The 14,776-nt window shown below is 37.3% G+C and overlaps 2 long non-coding RNA genes across 4 annotated transcripts in view; one reads left to right on the forward strand and one right to left on the reverse strand.

The window, feature by feature from the left end:
• The window catches only part of LOC144322932 (uncharacterized), a 107,386-nt gene extending 95,391 nt beyond the window's left edge, over nucleotides 1–11,995 (forward strand). The window contains exons 3-5 of one of the 2 annotated variants that reach the window (XR_013388514.1): nucleotides 3,337–3,382; nucleotides 6,099–6,282; nucleotides 11,708–11,995. This is a non-coding gene — a long non-coding RNA (uncharacterized LOC144322932). Of the gene's footprint in view, nucleotides 1–3,336; nucleotides 3,383–6,098; nucleotides 6,283–6,505; nucleotides 6,753–11,707 lie in introns of those variants that run through there. The other variant, XR_013388516.1, reaches the window with a different exon arrangement.
• Nucleotides 1–14,776, reverse strand: part of LOC144322931 (uncharacterized) — a 48,133-nt gene that overhangs the window by 19,909 nt on the left and 13,448 nt on the right. For both annotated transcript variants that reach the window (XR_013388513.1, XR_013388512.1), the window contains exons 4-5: nucleotides 8,361–8,604; nucleotides 6,268–6,411 (exon numbers count right to left, since the gene is read on the reverse strand). This is a non-coding gene — a long non-coding RNA (uncharacterized LOC144322931). The remainder of the gene's footprint in view (nucleotides 1–6,267; nucleotides 6,412–8,360; nucleotides 8,605–14,776) is intronic.

The following is a 14,776-nucleotide window of genomic DNA, read 5'->3' on the forward strand; positions in this document are numbered from 1 at the left end:
GATTGTGACACACTGGACTGTGAAGAGCTGGAATTTATCTCCATCACCATGAAGGACTCAGGACAGCAATGAAGAGTTTCCTGGGAACATTGATTATAAAACAGTGGTGGATTGCTGCTGCTTAAGTACACGAATCTCCTTCCCAGGATACAATCTCATCTCCCGCTAGCCCTCTCATCTGTGCTTATCCACTATTCTTATTTCTCATAATTATTATAATAATTACCGTGTGGAGTGAAATAGAATCATATCTTCAAAACTCTTTATTTTATAATATTCTACCTTAAATAATTGTCTTCTCACATAATTATCTGTGAAGGGTTTGAATTTTAATCTACTATACTCCAGTGCAAGAAATATCGCACTATCATTTTAACCAGATCCCAAATCTCTAATTATCAAGATGGTGAGAAATTCATTACCAATCATAAGGGTATAGGACGGGGCCTGGTGGGGAAGGTGTCCTGGCTTATACTTCCAAGGTCATACACGAGAATAGGGGTTAAGATAGTTTCTGAAAAGTGGAAGGAGTTTCTTGTCTTCCATATGATGATTACAGATAAGTGTGTTACTCAAGTTTTCATAATCATTAAAAAGAGAGGACTGGGGGATCCCTGGGTGGCTCAGCAGTTTAGCGCTGGCCTTTGGCCCAGGGCGCAATCCTGGAGTCCCGGGATCGAGTCCCACCTTGGGCTCCTGGCATGGGGCCTGCTTCTCCCTCCTCCTGTGTCTCTGCCTCTCTCTGTCTATCAAAAATAAGTAAATAAATCTTAAAAAAAAAAAAAGACTACCCCCTCTCAAAAATATTTAAAAAAAGAGAGAGGACTGTGCATCTCTATGCTTCCTTTAAATTTGAGTAGCTCTGTTATATCTGTGCCAAACTTGGGCACAGAAGTGATAGTGTTGGTGCCTGCTGCACAGCCTCCAAGGTGCACCATGTGGCTTGTAGAGGAGTCAGGGTCGATTCTGCTACTCCATCAAGTACTGACATCCTAATCCCAAGCTTGCAGAATCTTCCCTAACAAATGTATGGAAACTCTCTTCCAGTTTTCCAATCCTAAAGACTTTCTTTCCTCTTTATCCTCTCATTCATTTCCATAATTCAGGTTTTCAAGAACAAGTGAATAAGAGGGGTTGTCTTTGAATAAACTCATCTATGGTAAACCCAAAGGCCTTCACCATTTTAATGAGGGAAGGAAAAATACAGTGAGAACAAAATGTAAATTAGTATCTCAATAAACAACCCTGCCATCGTTCACATAGATTCAGAGAAAGGTTGGTTATGTCACATCGACAAGGTACGGCAAATGTATTCTTACTGAGACTTAAGCCTGACACTGCCATCTGCCATCATCTGCTGCCTCCAGTAAAGGGCTTTGTAACTGCTAGTGACCAGCTGGTCACTTCTCTCATTATTCAATGCAAATATGTTATACAAAGAAAGTATGACATGAAATAACATTTCAAAATATAATGCCACATTAGAAAAAAAATCCTAAATACCAACAGAATGCATTTTTTGGCCAGGGGACTAAAAACAGCTTGTTGGAACTCATTTTGTTTGTTATAACTAAGCCACTCTGGAATGATTTTTTCTTTTCCAATGTGTAATGGTTCATTTCATGCATGGAACAACTGTAATGAAAACAGCTCTTTACTAAGTCTTTGCCTTTTGGCTTTAAATTGCAATTAAAATAACATTACTCAGATCTTGATTGTTCTCCGTCTTTACCTCTGGTGCTTAGGTTGTGGCATTTATCTAAAATTCTTTGTCTCATATAGAAATGCGTGAGAAGCTGAGAAAATCAATTTTAATGAAAGCATGGATGGGAGAAACAGATAGTACTCCAAAAACTCAGAGATTGCAAGAAGCTTTTAAACAGAAGCAACAACCATCATGAATTGCATCAATAAAAGAATTAAAGACTTGGAAGGCAGCCAAGATATATAGTTGCAGGCAAGCGATGAAAGGGTGTTAATACATTTACATCCCATTATGGGGGACAGTCAAGGTTAGACATTATGGCCAAACAGAGATGTTCAGAAATAAAATAGATGGCTTCCACCCTGTTGGAAGTGGGGGTAGTGGGCAGTTGTGTTTTGTGGACTCTGGGACCACACAAGGATATGCAGGAGGAGGCAGCAGCTCACTCTTGACTCTCCAAAGCCATCTCCATCTGTGATTTTTCTTCCCCTTCACAAAAGACAAGCCACTGAAGCTACGACTTTTCAAACTATCCAGAAATCCATGTTCACAGCAGCAGAGCATGGGGGAGCGCCGGTTCTCTGACACCACTGTGATCCATCCAGATCCCCAAATCTGTTCTTTCCCGTTCTCCTCTTCACCCACTACCACTGCCCTTTACTTAGGTCCCCATCCTCTCTGGGTTTTCTATACTGTAACAGCTCTCAATCTCCTCTCCCTTACGTCAGCTCATTCCCACTGCTGCAAGAATCGTACAACTTGGAGCGTCAGTCCCTTTTATGATTCCTGGTTGTCTACACAATGAAATCCAAGTTCTCCAGAATTTGTTTTTGTTTTATTCTCACTTTTTTCATCTTCTTTCTTTTGTATCTACATCTGATCCCATTTTATTCTGGGAACACCACCAGTGTGTGCTGCTGGTAGGAAACAACATATTGCTTCTGTCCAATGGTTTTCAAAAAATTTTTTTTCTTTTTATGTGATCCTGGGTCTATTTTTGTTGCTTGCCAGCATGACTCTGATCTGCATACATAATTCCCTTCACGGTCCTTTACTTGCCTTTTTTCTTCAGCTTTATTTCTTGGCATTCCTAATTCTTGGGTTGAATCCCATTCTCCCAATCTACTTGGAGCCCACTGAGTGTCTTATGCTCTCTCTTCTCCAGGTATTTTACATGCTATCTCATCCTCCCTGAACATCCTTTTTCTCGTGCCTTCTTATACACTCTTCAGTTTAGATGTCAGCTCTTTCAGGGAGGTATTCAAACAATGGGCTCTCTCCTCTTGTAGGGTTGTACCTCTGTTGGCACCAAATTACCTGCTCACCTTTCCTTTGACTGTAAATTCTAGGAGGGTGTGGACTTTTCCCTTAAAAAAAAAAAAGATTTTATTTATTTATTCATGAGAGGGCCATAGAGAGAGGTAGAAACTAGACAGAGGGAGAAGCAGGCTTCCCGCAGGGATCCCAATGTGGGACTCGATCCCAGGACTCCAGGATCATGACCAGAGCCAAAGGCAGACACTCAACCACTGAGCCACCAAAGCATCCCAACTTTTCAGTTTTTAACAAGATTTTTATTTTATTTATTTGTAATTAATTAATATTTTCACGATTATTTCTCTTATACTTAGCTCTCCAAGATGGAACATGGGAAAATGGTCATTATTCCCTCGACAAGTAAGTAGTCAAGTTAATTTAGTTGTAGGTGACTTAGGAACATGTATATTTTCCCTTTTTTTCATATAAATATTACCAAATATTATTACATGGCAGGATGAAATTTTTTACACTTCAATTATTTATATATCATCTTTATAACTTGTCAGCTCTAAGTAATGCCTGTGCATTACTTTTATTTTATTTCATAATTTTTTATTGATGGCATTTATCCCATGGTTTAACATGTTAATTGTACTGTAATAAACATGGCTTTAATATTAAACTTTTCCTTATTATCCAAAGTCACCACAGTCCATTTCAGTAAATATAAAAATATATACTTAATACTTTGTACAATACTGGTTTTTGGTCCAAACAAAACTGGATCAGAAAAGCCAATAAATTCACTTTAAGAATCCCCAATTTTTTTTTAAAGATTTACAAATGGATTTAGGCAACTTTGAATAATGGGATTTACATAATAAAATCTGAGACAAGACTAAACAAAGAACAAATAAATTTACTAACACAAAATTAAAATTTTAAGTTCACAGATTTATGTTATGCCAAAAAAGTACAGAAACAAAATTATATTTACACAGGATTCATAATAAAGTAATGAAAAAGGCAAGACAGGTGATAGGAGAATGAAAATATAGAAATAGCATATAATTATTAAATAGAGAACGCACTAGATCTAATAAGTCCTTAGCATGGACCATTCTTTAATCAGGCTTCCTCTATCAGAAAATTTTAGTGCACAATACACCCAACTCACTCACATCACACATACACCAGCACAAACTCAGCATAGAGTTTATCTGCTTAAGAGTTCTCTTTAAATACATTCATTTTTATTAAACTATATTTATTTTAAAAACAACTTTATACCACTACTGTAAGTAAAAATCCCATTTTTTGCCACAAATAGAAGATTCAGATCAATAAAAATGTAAAGCAATATACAAACATTAAAGTTTTACATGAGAATATCAATATTTAGCAATGTACACATACTTTGAAATGTGTCTTGTGTTCAATCGCTGGTGTATGAGCCATACATTCAAGCCAATATTTTCTATTATAAAAACCATCTATAGTCTTGTTTTAAGCTGGTCTTTGCCCAGCATACCTCACAGGGTTGTTATGATAAACATGTGAGATCATACAAACTTAAGCTCTATACAAGGGTAAACAGTTATTAGTTTTATCCTATTTCTATTCGATAAGCAGGTGAAGGAATAAGACCACAAGGAAATCAGGATGGGGAGAAGGGATCATTTCATTTATAGAGTTGCCCATGAAGATGTAACTTGGTTTTACTTAGACTTCCAGAGAAGGCCAGAATTCAAGGCTATTAAGGGAAATTGTTTTTCATGTCACTTACTCATTATCAAAGTGAGTTTTTAGATTGTGAAGTTGAAAATATTTTATTTTAAGTTAATTAAAATTTCAGTCTCAGGGAGTGTGTTAGTTGGCAACAAAGGTTATTAGTACATTAACTCTACCACTAATATAAATTTTTATTTAAAAGCAAATATTCACACAAAGTAAAAGCACATAAAAATACACACCATACTTTTATAAAACAAATCCTAAATGATACTATTATAAAGAAGTTTCATTCTTAGTTTTCTTCCTCATGTGTTTAGTTTTGAATGCCCTTATTACAAACATGAGGAGCAAAACACAAACACAAACAAAACCAAAAAGCATGAGGAACAACCACAAATTCACAAATCCAGACTAAGACCTGCAACGTTAGCAATGACTTACAACTGCCTGTGTGCTTCCCCTCATATCATTCTCTCCCCCCTCCCTAGGGCTGGTTGCCATCTTGAATTTTGTGCTTATTATTCTCTTTACCAGCAGCTTTCTTCCTCATGGTTTTATGATACATCTTTGTCTAACAATGCATTACTTAGCTTTATTTCATTTGGAAAATTATGTGAAGGGCACCGAGCTGTACTTAGTCTTCTGAGAATTGCTTTTTGCACTCAATACTGTATTACATCACTAAGATTGCATATTGTTACATATAGTCACAGTTAATTATTTTTTATTACACACATGCACACATAAGTGTGTAATATAAGTAAATTACTTTATCCATTCTTCTGACTTGGGCATCTAAATTGTGTCCAATTTTATTGCCACTATAACTATGCTACTGTTGTTTGAGCAAACACAGGTGAATAATCTGAGAGCATACCCAACAGACTTTCCTAAACAGCATCAGAGAAACTTGTGATGAGAGCGGTAGTAACTAAAAACCCACAGGGTTATCCTTTGGTGTTGTCACTACCTGTAATCATTAATATGAAGCAAGTAGTGACTTGTTACAAAATGTAGATCCTATATTAAGGAGATTAAAATAGTGAATCCTTAGTTACCCTCAAGAAGAAGGAAAATGGATATGCCATTATTTTCACAGTCTGCATTATAAAGGTTAATTATTCAAAATAAATAATAAGTACCATATTCATTTGATTTTGGAAATAGTTTATAGAAAGCCTGGAGAATGCTATCAATTGGTAGCTCTTAAACTTTATTGCATATTAGAAATCACAAGGAGGAGGTTTCTAAAATTCTGATGCCTAGGCCATTCTGTAAACCAAATCAATCAGACGCTCTGGGAGATAAAGTTGCCTGGGAATTCCGATATATGACCAAGATTGGGAACCCCTGCCCTAAGCCATAGGATCTAATCTGTGTGTTAATCACTCATCCTTAGACTGGACATGTGCGGGCTGACTACTTTGAACCTGGGAGAAGGAAAGAGCACTCAGAAAACAATAGGAAAGAAACATAAGAAAAGAGAAGCAAAAATTTCAAATCCACAACCATTTAAACAGGAGTTCACAAACAAGATGGTTCACTGGAAACTGAGAAACCCCAATCACCTTGATTCTTAAGAGGTAGAAGGAGCTGCTCTACTTGAAATTTTGTTGAGTTTCTGTGTCTCTCTGTTTCTCTCCAAAGTATGTCTTCAAGTCTTCTTCCTCACTCCACCCTTCCCAGCCTTGGCAGGCAAGCCCTGGAAAGAACTGGTAAATGAATGACATCTTAAACTAAGGTTTTTGCATTGAAGTCTGTTTCTTTCTCAATCACTTTTCTGTTGTTTTTCTGTGTCCTTTCCAGGAAACATCACTCACTCTGATCACATAAAGAACTCTGTTAACGGGATCCCTGGGTGGCGCAGTGGTTTGGCGCCTGCCTTTGGCCCAGGGCGCGATCCTGGAGACCCGGGATCGAATCCCACGTCGGGCTCCCGGTGCATGGAGCCTGCTTCTCCCTCTGCCTGTGTCTCTGCCTCTCTCTCTCTCTCTCTCTCTCTCTCTCTCTGTGTGTGTGTGACTATCATAAATAAATAAAAAAAAAAAAAAAAAAAGAACTCTGTTAGGAAACTAAGGCAGGATGTTTTCCCTTCCCTCAAGGGAGTTTAATCTGTCATTTTACCATTCAGTGTCTATTGAGTAAGCATTTGTTGAGCGACTGCTATGTACTGTGCACTCAGCGAGGTCGGGAGGCTGTGGAAATGAACAAGGCATAGTCCATGATCTGGTGGGGAAGACAGATTTCCAAACAAATAACATCTTTCAAAATTAATTAACAAATATAATCTTTGAAATAATCATATATTTAGATGTTTTAAAACCTACAAAATGTCAAAGTAAAAAGTTTCCCTTATGCCATTGTCCAGTTCACAAACACCTTCCAGTGTAAGCAGTATTATTTGTTTCTTGTGTGTATTTACAGAGATTTTAGCACATATGCAGCTATAAATATAAACATATATTTATCACGGCTCCCTTTTTTTCATACACCGCAATCTTACCATAGAAATACACGAAGACCTTCTTCATTATTTTATAGAGGTACATAGTTTTCATTGTATTAATATTTCATAATTAATTTTACCAACCTCATAGAGAGAAATATTCAAATTTTTCTCCAATATTTTCTGTAACAAATAATGCTGCAATGAAGAGCTTTGTATGTATGCCATTTCATCATCTCATACATGTAAAATCTGATAAATTCCTAGCAATGGGATTGCTTAGTCGATGAACTTGACTTTTTAAAAAATTTATAATTATCCTGTGATGAAATATTTTAAGTATTTATTTATTTAATCTTTACACCCAACATGGGGTTTGAACACATGACCCCTAGATCAAGAGTCATGTTCTCTTTTGTCTGAGCTGGCCAGGTGCCCCTGAACTTTTACTTTTGATAGATATCACCAGCAGTATGCGGAGGTGCCTATGTCCTCACTTCATTGCCAACACAGTGTTAACTGAAATTTGACTTTTTGCTGATATAATGGGTGGTGATTTTTACTGATATGGTTTGATGTTAATTTACAACCCTTTTTATGAGGAAAATTGAATACCTCTTTAAAGCACCAGTGTTCTTTAAGTGGGGGTAAAAGAAGCACTTAAGTTAAGTAGAACAGAAACAATAATTTATCATCTCTGCCCTTGGGATGCGGTAGCTCAATGTTACCAAGATCCTCAGCAGTTTGTATTGGATTCTTTTTCAAAATTCCTTGCCAAGTCATGGTGAAAGCATGGCAAGTACGTGGCTTTTTTGGTTTTTGTTTTTTCTTTTATATCTAATTCATTTTATTTGATCATTTAAAATACACCAAGGCCTCAGCTTCTGGATTGCTACCAATGTTTTCTATGAGTTTGATTTTCATTCAGCTTATTTGAATTCATGCTTGTCACCATTCAGATGTTTGGTGACATTTTTGCTACTTCCTTTTTTCATGTGATTTTCTAAAGTTCAACCATATTATTAAATGCTTAATTCTTAAACACACAACTACAAGAAAATTCTACCTTGTGAAGCATTTAGGGTTTGCAAAGTGACCTCAGGTCGATTATCTCATTTAAGGCACTCTATAGCTGTCATTTACTCTCAAGAAATTGCCTCTATTTTAACACAGAGAAATGAAATTATGCGCTGTCAGCCTCGCAGTTAGCCTCACCTGGGTCATGTTGGAATCCATATGCAAGAACTGGAACTCCAAATCCAGTACATCTTCTAACTAGACTTGAGAGAGTTGACTGTGACAAAATAACCTTTGGTTCTCCTTTGCCTCTGGGTCTGCCTCCTACATCCACAGAGAGGTCGTTAGCAGTCCGGTGAGCAAAAGCACTATCATATCAGGCTCTCGTTCCTCCAATTTCCCTCCCCAGACTTCACTTGCATTGACTTTTCTCTGGGTCCAGCTGTGAGAACACACGTTCTAGTCAGAATGACTTAAGAGACTTACTTCATAAGCAAGTCGGTGCACAATTGATTAAGAATATGTCTTAAAGCTTCCTCCTGACTTGGTCTTGCTATAAGATTTGTCACTACAATCAGGAGGACTGATTCACCTATCTTGTCAATTGGGATATTTGTTCTTTGGTCTAAACTAAATTAACACAGGCCAGAAAGAAACCTCTTATCCCATTGGTATCCATCCTCACCATTCTTTGAAGTGCTTTTGAAAGAAGCAGTTGAATCAGAACATTTTATGAAATTGTCATCCGATTCCTTGGAGGGCCAGACCTAAACAGCACTTGCGAAAAGAGCTGGGACACATTTTTTTCCTCCACTTCAGAGTCTTTCATCTTCAGCACAGACAGCTGTGTGTGGTTTCCTTCTTTGTACAAGGGCACTCTATTTTATTTTGGTCTGAGCCTCCATGGCATCAACTGACAATTTCATAAAAGATTTTGATTCAACTGAATTAAATAGTGAACTACATCAGGGGCAGAGGGTGTGACCTGACCCCCATTAAGATTATTATTAGGCTTCATTACCATCTTATCTGGTAATATTAGTGATTTGCAGCAAGTCTCTTGGCCATATCCCTGTAGACATTTGAGAAGCAAATGCAGCTAAGGAGTGAGTTGAGTCTTGCTTTGTAATAAGTGAGCTGCCTTGTGTAAAGCCAAGAAAACACTTTGGGGATATAAGGTCACCTTCAAGTCAATGGCATAGGAGGTAATAAAGACACAGGAATGATTTTGGAGAAAGCTTAGAAAGTGCAGTTATGGATAATTAGCTGGATAATGCTATAAATTCGATGCTTCCCAAGGAATTAACGCTCTGTTGCTATCAAATTCCATTCTTCCCAGGTTCAATTGCAGTTTCTGTTTTTCACCTTTTCCTCCACAACATTTATTTATTTACTCTGCTCCCACCTCTGTCTCCTTTCACTTCTGTAGCTCCAGAACTGAGCGAATATTCAATAAACATTTATCGAGTTAATCACTGAATGATACACCTTGACCTGGCTCTGGTTCCTCCCCTACCTCTTCCATGTGAGTGTCTTCTCTGTCCTATACTTTCTACCTTTTTGTTTCTGCTACTTTGGTTCTTCCCTTTCAACATTTAAAATTATTCGTGTGTCTCTCACTTTGGAAAAAAAAGTGGGAAATGGTTTTGTTAATCCAATACCCCCTGCAACTATCATCCTATCATTCTACTCCCTTTCCAGTCAAACTTCGTGAAATGCTTACCTTTACTCAGTGCCTTGCTTTCCTTTCTTTTTCTGCATTTTCCAGTTTCTGCCCCTTACATTGCCCCCCGGGGACTGTAGGCCCCTTCCCAGTGCTTGCTCAATTTGTTCCTTTAGTAGCATTAACATCGTCAGCCGATCCTTCCTTGAAACACCCCTCTACATTCGCATCCCGACCCAGTGCTTTCCTACTTGTTCTGTTTCCTTTGCAAGCTTCTCTCTTTTGCCTGTTTCTTAAACACTGGTGTCCTCAAATATTGGTGTCCTTCAGAGGCACTCTATGTCTTCTCCCCATGCAGTTTCTCTGACTCTCCTGGCTTCCATGAGTGCCCCCTCAGAACTCTCCCCAGATCTACTTACAGAGCTGAATTGAAGTGCCACAAGGATCCACACCCAGATGCATCTCAGCACTTCACCCTCAAAATGCTCAGACTTTTATCATCTCTTCCAGAATTTTACTTCTCTTCCTATTTCCCAGTTTCAGGGAACAGTGCCCTCATCCTTCCGGTGATTCAGTGCTGACCAGAAAAACAGGCATCACCCATACCTTCCCCTTTGTCCTCACACCTCTAAGGAATCACAAGGTGCTTCTACTGAAACATTTAAAATGTTTCTTCTTCCAGTCCCCACTGGCCCTGCCAGGGTACAGGCCACCACCCTCTTCGCATCTGTTGCTAGGACTTTCTCCCAAGTGGACTGTCCAACCTCTACTCTTGCGGGCCTGCCGTCTGTTTCCATACGTGGCCAGATTGATCTTTCCAGAAGGCAGATTTGGCAACATCTCTCTTTACTTAGAGTCCTACATTTTCCTTTTTATTACATCAAAATACGTGAGCACGTCAGACTGGATCCTCCAGAAGTCTCACATACTGCAGCTCACTTCTGGTACTCTGCTTCACACCCTCATCTTCAGTTTCTGGGTTAGTTGTTACTTCCTCTGAAGTCTTTCCTGACCAGCAGAGGCTGAATTTGTGTTTTTTCCACAGCATACTAATATCACATTTTTTAGTGAATTGTAATTAGTTTTTTACTTATAAATCCTCTCAAGTAATAATTTCCTTGAAGGCACAAGTTGCTTTTATCGTTCTTATCATTATGTCCCAAGGATATTTCTTGGCATAGGCTAGATACTCATTTAATATTTATAAGACAAAAAAAGATGAGTCTGCCTAAATTACTTGACATAGATCCTACTGTTTAATAAAAGGTTGGAATAGAATACTATATATAAAATGATCAAGGTGGTCTTTCAATAAACTTTATTTCTTTTCCCTTTCTTATTTGGTTCCTAAGAAATATTTACTTAGAGCTGTGGACTGGGTTAATTTAGTCTTACAGTGATTTCAGTTTTTATACTAAAACCTATTTCCATTTAGAGCCAATAGAAGTATAGAACTTTATGGCTGCAATTGTCTTATCTATAGTTCAATGCTCCGTGAAAGTACTGCAATCATATTTCTAGAATAAATTGAAGTCTATTGAGAATGAACAGAATGTACTAGCCACAGGGTAGCTGTTCCATAGAGTGACACTTGGATTGGTTCTTGAATTTCCCAATTGGAAATTCAATCAATTATCAGATGACTTCACAAAAGAAAATAATAAGGATTGTTATTAGCCATGATAAAAATATCTCATGGATGGATGAGTCTATGCTATTTACTAAACACATGAACGCACATGTAGATTCCATTCAATTAGTACTTACGGAGAAGCAAGAGCCAGGGTCAGATAATGCAGCTATCAAAACCATAGCAAAGCATATAGAAAAATGCTGATGAGATAATACTTTTATTCTTTTTTTCCTTCTTTAATATTTTCAGATTGATGATAAAAATGATGCATGCCTCACAAAAAAGGATAACATTTGGACAAGCCTTGATCATCGTGTTTGACCCTCACAACAATTTTCAAAGGACTGAACAGATATTATTTTTACTTTCAATATGAGGACCCTGAGGCAAAGTCTATTTATTTGTCTGTTTACTTATCTGTCATCTATTGAACATGTCCTAGATACCTTGACAGACACTGAGATGTGAAAACAAAAATGATTACCGCTTGTTCAATCACTTCTACTTTTAAGATTATCTCCTTCCCCGACCCTCATGTACCCCTGTCCCCATCCCCAGTTGTTTAGTTTATGCTATAGAGCTCTGGGTACCTGAGGTGGGGCTGGAGGATGGAGGGAAAGGAAGAGAGAGGGGTGGGGAGAGCAAGAGGGAGGGAAGAGTAGAAGAGAAAGAATGGGGATGAAAATGCACAGCTCTCATAAAACAATGAGTAGCCTTGGGTCACTCACTGATTTTTCCCTTTCCAGTTCTCATCTGGACACATCCAGCCACATCTTCATTTCTTGTTGGTAAATGCCACAAAGTTCTGTATAGCCTTATAAACCAACCTCCCTCCATGCTTTCTGGGCTGGATATGGTTAATTAAGCAGAGCACATAAGAAGCTGTTCTGCTTCTATTTTTACCTCCTTGGATATGTCTTGTTGAATTGCAGAGTCTGTAAAGCCAAATTCTACATTTGTAGATTATTTTGCAGATAGTTCTGGATACCAACTAGATATTCTTATGCAAGATTAGGAGTCTGGTAGTGAGGTGGATGCTATCACCCTTCTGCTGTATCTGTTGGAAAAGAAGGTCTAGGGACATGAGTGTTGAGAAGCAATATGGTGTGGATTTTTGATCCCTGCATCAAATTACGGCTTTAATTTTTGTACTCTATGGTTCCACTGGCAGTCTCCTCATGTCAGCCCCTCTAACATTTCTCATGATTTTAGTGGCATTTAAATTCTGTATTAAATTCCTTTCTGTTTAAAATACCTAGAGAGGTTCCTATTTTCTCCACAGAACTGTGAAAAAATACAGAAACTTTTGCTTAAATTAATTTGAAGAATCTCTGTTCTTCTAACCAAATTTGACCAGGCCAAGACAGGGAGGATATCAAGAAAATACCATGGAAGCAGAGAAAGTCTTAAAGAACATACATTTTAGTGACTTGCTTTGTTTCGTGCAGCTTATAATGAGGAAGCCTGGGTTTAAATCCAGATCCTTTGACTCTGGATTCAGAGTCTTTTACTTATATTACCTATCACTTTTCCAAAGCAGTTAGAATATTAGTTCAGTACCTGGAAAAAAGTAGAAAATCAGCATATGTTTTTCCATTTGAATTGAAGTTACAACATCTCACAGGATATATTTTAAACATAAGCATAGGGATCACTATGTGAAAACCATTTCATTCTTTTTGGAAACAAGAAAATCCTCTATATTTAGAAAAGCAGAGTGGAAGTGGGAAAAGAGTAAGGAGGTAAGACTTTAAACATTAGAAAGCAGGTAATTTTTCCTAGTACAGTAAAAAATATGTTTTGATTAAAAAATAAAACAATTCTACTTCCAAAAATTTAAAATTCATGGACATGTCATTTATGAAAATTACTTCTGACTTTTAGTTTTTATTTAAATTTTTTCTCATACCAGAGTCAATTGAATTATTCAGCAAAACTTCCATTATTTCAGAGCAATATAGCTTAACAGCTAGCATGGACCTAGTAAATGTTGTCTAAGGTCACTGGAATGATTACTGACTTGATAGAATTATGGAGAATTGCTTTATGTATCTATTTAACTTATAGAATTGCAATTACATCTGGTTGCTATTTTATGTAATCTGAAAGCCCTAAATATAAGACCTATGATAAATTTATACAACACTTGTAAACTACAAATTATGGATAGTTTAAGTAAGCTACTTTCAAAAATAATGTGACATGACATAGGTATGAACAAATAACTAGATTAAAAAAATGACTTATTTTACTCACAAGGGATAAACAAAGCATCTGTTTCAGGTTTCAAAAATAAGAGTTACCAGACCTGGGGAGTGGGAGCAAGTAGCATTCTAGTTATGCAGAACAGCACTGAGTAACAGAAAACCACTGTATACCAACAAAGTGTGACAGATAAGAAGAAGGTTATGTTTGTGTCACTATAGAGTGTGGATTATCAGGTGTAGAACAGAATGAGGCCAGGTCAAGTGGGTATAGAGAATGTGCTTGTGCCGTCTGGGTGGTGGGTGGTCACTGAGATATTAACAGGGGACTGTCACATGCAGATTTACAGTCACAGGGAAATCTGGTGGCAGTGTTAAAGATACATAAGGAGCTTAAAAAGGAGGTCTGTGTAATGAATCTGGTTACTGATAACGACAATAATGGTCCTGGAAGGGAAGGGCTGAATCTGAGAGAAATTTTAAAACAAAACAGGTCAGCTGTTATGAATAATTGTGGGGGTGTGAGTATGTAGTGTGTGTTAGGATGTCTGAATGAGAATTATTGTGTCCTAGGTTTCTGGCTTGGAAGACTGAAGGATGGTGACACCATAGATCTGAGAAGGAATGTGGGAGATGATCCTTAGTTTCTGGAAATGATGACAGATTCATTTTGAACATGTTGGATTTGAAATGACTTGGATGCCGGTTTACAGATTGTGGCTGAAGCTAGAAATTTGTTTTTAATCAATGGAAAAATACTGAAGAAGTTGATGGGCTCACCAGGTTAAAGTAATTTCATTCAGACCACAAAGATATTTTATAACAGGGGAACTGATATGGGTAAAGATCATAATGATTATTATACTTCTCCACCATTATTTTCTATCCTATTGCATTATACAAGAAAGAAATAGAGAAAATCTTAAATTAAGTAAGTAAGAGTTTTGTTTTTGTCCTTCCATCTATAAGATGTATATAGGTGTGTGTGTGTGTTTGTGTGTATTCAATGCTATACTGCTATTATATTGATCTTGATATCATTAGCATCAATCTGAAAACATACTTTAAAATATCTAAATCCACCAAATATTGTTCACCCATTATAGAGTTGAAT

The sequence above is a fragment of the Canis aureus genome, chromosome 11 (assembly GCF_053574225.1).
Source record: "Canis aureus isolate CA01 chromosome 11, VMU_Caureus_v.1.0, whole genome shotgun sequence".
Taxonomy (NCBI): Eukaryota; Metazoa; Chordata; class Mammalia; order Carnivora; family Canidae; genus Canis; species Canis aureus.